This window comes from Phalaenopsis equestris, unplaced genomic scaffold (genome assembly GCF_001263595.1).
Source record: "Phalaenopsis equestris unplaced genomic scaffold, ASM126359v1 Scaffold232304, whole genome shotgun sequence".
NCBI classification, from domain to species: domain Eukaryota; kingdom Viridiplantae; phylum Streptophyta; class Magnoliopsida; order Asparagales; family Orchidaceae; genus Phalaenopsis; species Phalaenopsis equestris.
Genome location: NW_018250271.1, coordinates 238873 through 245785, shown reverse-complemented (window position 1 = coordinate 245785; position 6913 = coordinate 238873).

Genomic DNA, 6913 nt, shown 5'->3' with positions numbered 1-6913 from the left:
TAAACTCCTCATAAAAACTATCTAAACAATATTTATCAATCAATTGAGCTAAATTTTATGGCTAGCCTAACCCAAACCCAACTTTTAGCAATTTTGACCCAAATTGAACCCCTTCATCAAAATTGACTTAGCCATGCCAAAGTCATCAAATTAATGTCACCACAGCCACTAAGCACACTCTATTGACTAGGCCAAACCACCTTAAACCCACCCAAATGAGCTATGGACCAATGGGTCCCCAAAAAAAGGGATTTCATCCCATTTTTGGGCCTTAACCAAGAAATCTCCTCCATCATCACTAATCATTATGAGTAAATCACAATTAAACCTCTCCCTAGCTCACCTGACCACCTCCCCTGGACCACCGCCCCTGCTCTGGCCAGCCACCATACTCGCCAAAAAATGCCAAAACCGTGAGCCACCACCCCTACCCAATTTCAACCCTAGAGTCTAGTTCATCCTAATTGCTCTTCAGAGATCTTTAGCCCTCCACTTAAGCAACTCTTTGCACCCATCAATTGGCCTTGGTGGCCAACCCAAGCCCTTCTATTTAATTAGCCCCCTCCATGGAAAAAAGATAACTGTTCAAAATCCTTGTAAAAACTCTGTCAAAATCTCTCCAGAGAATCTCCAAGCATCCCTAAGCTCAATCCAACCATCTTCCCCTTCTGATTCCCACTATGAAAGCCCAATTTTGAGCTCAAACTTTCAGCTCATATCAGGACTTCACTCCACAGGCCACCAATCTCAAATTAATTATGCACACACCATCCCTAGAGCAAGATGAGTTGATTCTCCATCAAAGCCCCCTCTGAAACAGCCTCGAAGATAGATCTATACCAACACCTGAAATCCACCTTCGTCGAAATAATACTTAGAAAATTCACTAAGGCTTGGGACTTCATCTGGAGGTTTGTTGGATTCAATCAAAGCTACCACAGCCATCTGATTGAGGCCTCCCCTCTCAGACAAAGGTATTAAGCTCTAACCCTTACCCGAGCTTATTTTAACTCTCTATGTGTAATGACTTGATTTCGTAGTTAATTAACCGTATAGATGTGTTCGTCTTGAGTAGATGGAGGTCTAGAAACAAACCTCATGTTATTTGGTTGAGTCTAGGCAAAGATCTTAAGGTTTTAGTGTGAACGAGTTATGAGTTAAGTCAATTGGGGATGATGAACGGATGTTGTACGATCGCGTGTGTATCCAATGAATGAAGGAGATCGAGCTAGACAGACTCTTGGTGCGTGAACCGTGGGCCATGTGGCATGCCTAGTTGGAATGCGTAACAAATGGGAGTGTGTCGGGTGTGATTTTGGAGCCGTTGTTGGATGAGTTGGCGCCGCATGGAAAAGTAGAAAAATATGGATTTTCTTGAATTATTTTAATTTTCTGAACTTCAAAAATCCATATCTTTCTCTAAAAAATCATAAAAATAAAAGAAAACACCCTCTTACTCAGTGAACAGAGGAAAATAATATGGACTAAAAATAAAAATTATTTGCCAAGTATATGGTTTTTAATTAATTAAATACCCTCTGTAGTATTTCAATTTTTCATGACTGAAAATGGTTCACCATGCCTTGAAATTTCTAAGAATTGTTCCTCATCACAGAGGGGATGTTCTCTGATTTTTCCAAGTTCAGAAGACATCTTCATTCTTCTAACCCTATTTTTCAAGCTATGGTGGCCATTTTGGCTTATTTTAATTATATTAATCAAAATATCATTTGAAAAATTATGAGGATACTTTTAACAGGTTTCTAGTGGTCATAAATGTCTAGAAAAAATATTAAGATGATTTGAATTATTTTATACATTTCTATACTTAATCAATAGTATACACCTTGTGTTAATTTTTGTAAATTATATAATTTTCAAAAATTGACAAAATTAATTCCACACTGTGCATAAAAATTATATTTACTTACTATAAAAATTTGAAAATTATTTGGCTCGGTTTAAGCACTAAAATTGATTTTTAAAAAACTTTGTATTTTTGTACAAAAATAATTATAATAAATTAAATAAGCTTTGAAAAATCATGAAAAATAGTTTTTTGAGTTCCTTGTGATCAAAGTCATTTAATAAAAACAAAATCTATTTTAGTGAAAATATGTCATTTTTAAAGTGTATTTTGAATTAAAAATAATTAAAATAATAAAAATTTTCAAAAATACAAAATGGTTTAAAATGTATACAAGCTTTTCCTGATCACTTAGAATTTATTAGGATATTTTTCCTAATTTTTATAAGTTAAAAATAAATTTTAAAAGCTTAAAAGTGAATTTTCCTTATTTTCTCATTAAAAATAATTATAATAAATAAATTAAAAATTAGAAAAGTACAAAATTTGATTTTCTGAGTTTTCTGAACTCATAGAGGTTTAATAAATATATAAAAATAATTTTGTTATTTAAAACATTATTTTCTTATTAATTTAAATCATTGACATTGATTCAAAATTAAATAATAATAAAAATAATAATAATTTAATTCAAAAAAATAATGAAATTTTGCCTATGTGTTTATCTGACTCAAGAAAACCTCTAATAACTTTCTCATAAATAAATACTTTATTTTGGATAATTAAATAAATCAATTTTGAAAACCCTATTTCCTAAATCTAAAAAAACAAAAAATACTACTTATTCTCCTCTGATGTTCCAATTAACCCATGGATATGCCACTCTGAATACTCAAGTCATTTGAGTTGTGTTTAATGAGTTATTAGGTAAAGTACCCCAAGGGAAAAATAGTCATTTTAGATTTTGGTTCTTAATCAAAATTTAGGATTAACCAAGGGAAAATGGGAAATTTTTATCTTAATGAACATGTTTGGATGATTGAAATATAATGGGACTGAAAGGAAGAAACTCACTCAACACCTTAGTAGAACATCAATAAAATCATAATTCTCCTAATCTCCATGACTTGGAAGTCAATTAAGATCAAATGTTTTTTATTTTTAAGCGATGGGCTTAAGCTAGAAAGATGATAGTTTACTTTTCTTAAGCCCAAAGTTGGGGATGATGGGATCATTTAATAAAGATACCTATCACTTAAATCAAAATTTTGATAATTACCATTCCACCAATCATGATTGTTAAGGGCTTAGTGGTGACATAGGCTCGATATATACACTCAATTGATCGGATTTAGAAGATAACATGATTGGAAATTAACATCTTTAAACACTACAGGCCTGACTTTAATTGCGGGCACCACAATCTTAAATGACTTAAACTTTCCTTACGGGCACCCACTCACATAACTTTCAAATGAAACATTAATTGAATAATTGGGTATCATATCTTCTGGATAACTAAATTGTCAAGTTTCACTAAGCAATGGGGTACTCACACTTCGACCTCAGATTATTAATGGAACAATATGATAAGTTCAAAATGAACTCAGAATATTTCAAGAAAACTTCAAAGTGGTTCAGGGTCATGCCTCGAGCATTTTGAAATCTATTAGACATTCTGAAGGGAAAATCAGACTTGCAATTTTTTGTTCTAAAACCATCCACTAGGATCTTTTGAGATTCAATAAAGTCATAACTTGGGGTTGTGTAGCTAAAACACCTCTAATACTACAATTTAAATTCCCTGCAAAATTATATACATGTTTTGCAAGTACTAACCTTTCAGGTGGAGGAACAAGAAGAATCGATAGATACTCTTTTAAATTATTGCATTTACCTTTTTGTACTTCTTGCCTCGAGCTTGCATGTTAAACAACGATATCACCCTGCATGAAAATCAAAATTTCTAAGATTGTCTCAAAACCAGAACCAAAACTAAAATCAACCAAGATAAAATTCACCACCACAACATTCCATCAAGATAAAATTTACCACCACAACATTCAAAATATAAGACAATTCAAAATTTAATCACAAACATCACAAAACAAAAATTGCAACTAAATTAAAATGAATTTATCGGCTGATCCGGAATCCCTCGGAGGAGGTAACCTATGATTGCTAATGAGGTTTCCCACAATCTAAATGAAAGTATGGAACTCATTAAGTTGAGTTTAGTAAATTCATTTGGACTGTGTGAATCTGAAATAAAATAGTGGTACTGGAATGAGGGAACCGTAGGATCCTAATCGGTATAGCTCTAATCAACTTTATTATGCCACATAACATTTAAATAACCATGACCTTTAAGGATATCTGATTTGACATTATAACTTGACAGATTAAAAAACCTAAACGTTCCATGATGAGGAGCTTGGAGCTAGCATTGTGGGCAGCATGACCATCTTCAACAGTAGATCATGTCCCTTTAAGGATATCTGATTTGACATTATAACTTGACAGATTAAAAAACCTAAACGTTCCATGATGAGGAGCTTGGAGCTAGCATTGTGGGCAGCATGACCATCTTCAACAGTAGATCATGTCCACATCAGCTAAACCACTCTTTCTTTAGAATTAAATAACCAAGCCATAAGACTTCGAGGTGGTTTACTTATACAACATAAATCCTCAACCCTTTTTTTAGGCTTTTGTATAGCTATGCTGTACAATTTAAGCCCTAACTCGTCTTAGGATTTTGAGGTTTTTGTTCTTCTCGACCTAAGTCTTCACATCTTCTAGGTTATTTGCGTGATCGTTTCACACAAATGTAAGCCCTAACTAATAAAATTGGTAGGATGAAACATTAAAATATTTCTCTCCAAAACTGAAGCCAAACCATAGGATAGTTTGAGAAGTCACTGAGGTTCTCCTCTGGGTCTGTAACATCCCCTAGTTCTTCCTACTAAGGATTCTACAATAAATGTTTCAAATTTGAGTCATTCCCCTTTTACACCTCTTTGTCTGAACTAATTGAACAATCCTATTCTTTTGACCTATTTGAAGATAATATTCCTTTATTTTTATTGAGAGTTTTCTTAGGTGACTTCGGTTATCTAAGATGTAATTAATTCTAGGGGCTTGCCCTTATAGGAAGTTTTTTTGAACTCAGCTTAATATAAACCCTATTTAATTTTTTGTATAAAATAATGGAACTTGTCGTCTTATAAATAAAATGATTTTTGCAGACCAAACAGATGTCATAAATTTTTTAATTTATTTGATCGAGTCTCACCTTCAAGTATTATTTTTATCTTTCGGAATAAATAGATGGCTTGAGGTGTAGTGCTCTTTCATTTAAACTATAAAAGATATGGGATCAGTTTGATTTTATATTTTTCTAAACTTATACATAAATGTAAATTAAATGCCTTTTCAAAGCGGGCGACGGAATTCTGATTCTAGTGGCCGACAGCTTACAACAGGCAACTCCACAAATAAAATAGTGTCGACTAGAATCTTCAGTAGGTGTTCCCCTAAACTGATTTTTTTTAAACCTGTCGGCATTATTTCGGGTTGGTTTGTGGGGAGTTGCCCATAAGAAGTCGTCGGTCGCCGGAATCATAATCCCATCGCCCGCTTCGGAAGGACGTTGAAGTATGAAATCAAACTGACCCCATATTTTTCATATTTTAAAAATTAAAGAGCACTGTACCTCAAGTCCTGTATCTATCCTAAAGGATAAACACAAGACTTGAGGATGAAGCTCGATCAAAAAAACTAAGGAAAGTATGACGACCATTTGGTCTGTAAAACCTTTGTATTTGCCGACAAGTTCCCCTATTTAATATAAATAATTAAATAGGGTTTATATTAAGTTGGGTTCGGACATGCTTCCTATAAGGGCAAGCCCCTATAGTGAATTACATCTTAAATGACCAAAGCCACCTAAGAACACTCTCGATAAAAATCAAGAAAAATTATCTTCAAGGAATTTCAAAGGGTAGGACTCTTCAACGAAATTGGACACAGAGGTGTGAAAGGGGATTGGTTCAAATTTGGAACATTTTATTGTAGAATCTAAAGGAAGAATAACTAGGGGATGTCATGGATACATAGGAGAACCTCGGTGACTTCCCAAGCTATCCTAATGTTTGGCTCCAGTTTTGAGAAGAAATATTTAGGTATTTTATCCTGCCAATTTTCTTAGTTATTTTATTAGTTAGGGCTTACATTAGTGTGAAATGACCAGGTCCAAATAAACTTACTAAACTCAACTTAATGAGTTCCATAATTTCATTTAAAACATGGGAAACCTCGTTAGCAACCGTAGGTTACCTCCTCCGAGGGATTCCCGATCATCCAATAGAGACATCTTATTTTAGTTAAAGTTGTGATTTTGTGTGGTGTTTGTGATTAAATTTTGAGTTGTTTTATATTTTGAATGTTGTGGCGGTGAATTTTATCTTTGTTGATTTTAATTTTTGTTTTGGTTATGGTTGTGGTTATGGTTATGTGGCTATCCTGATAGTTTCAGTTTTCATGCAGGGTGGCGTCGTTGTTTAGCATGCAAATTTGCAAGTATAAAAATATAGTATGAAAGTACAAAAAAGACAACGCTGAAAACTGTAAAAGTGTACCTGTTGAGTCTTCTCGTTCCACCACCTGAAACTTAAAATGCATGTTAAGGCAGTTTATGAAGAGCACAAAAGGTAAAATTTTGGTAATTTTCCTAACCCTATGTCATATTTTGGTGAGTCCTTAAAAGTTTAATTAAGGATGATTTCATTGTGCGAAGAATATTAAGTTTAATAGGCCTCTGAGGTATCCAACAAGTTAGGAGGGGGAAGCAGGTCCATGCCTCCCTCTCACCAACTGGTGAAAAGCCTCGAGTCCATTTAAACTTATTATGTTGCTTAATGGTTCATCCTGTAAATACCCTTATTACTCAATGAACATTGATGTCTCAATTATCCCTAAGAATAGGGTAATTATAATTTATCATTTAATTTGAGAATTATGTGGGTGAAGACCCTTGAAGGGGAGTTAGTGTAATTTGAACACTTAGCCAAATTTTAATCCTAATTGGGCTTAGCGGTGTTTCAA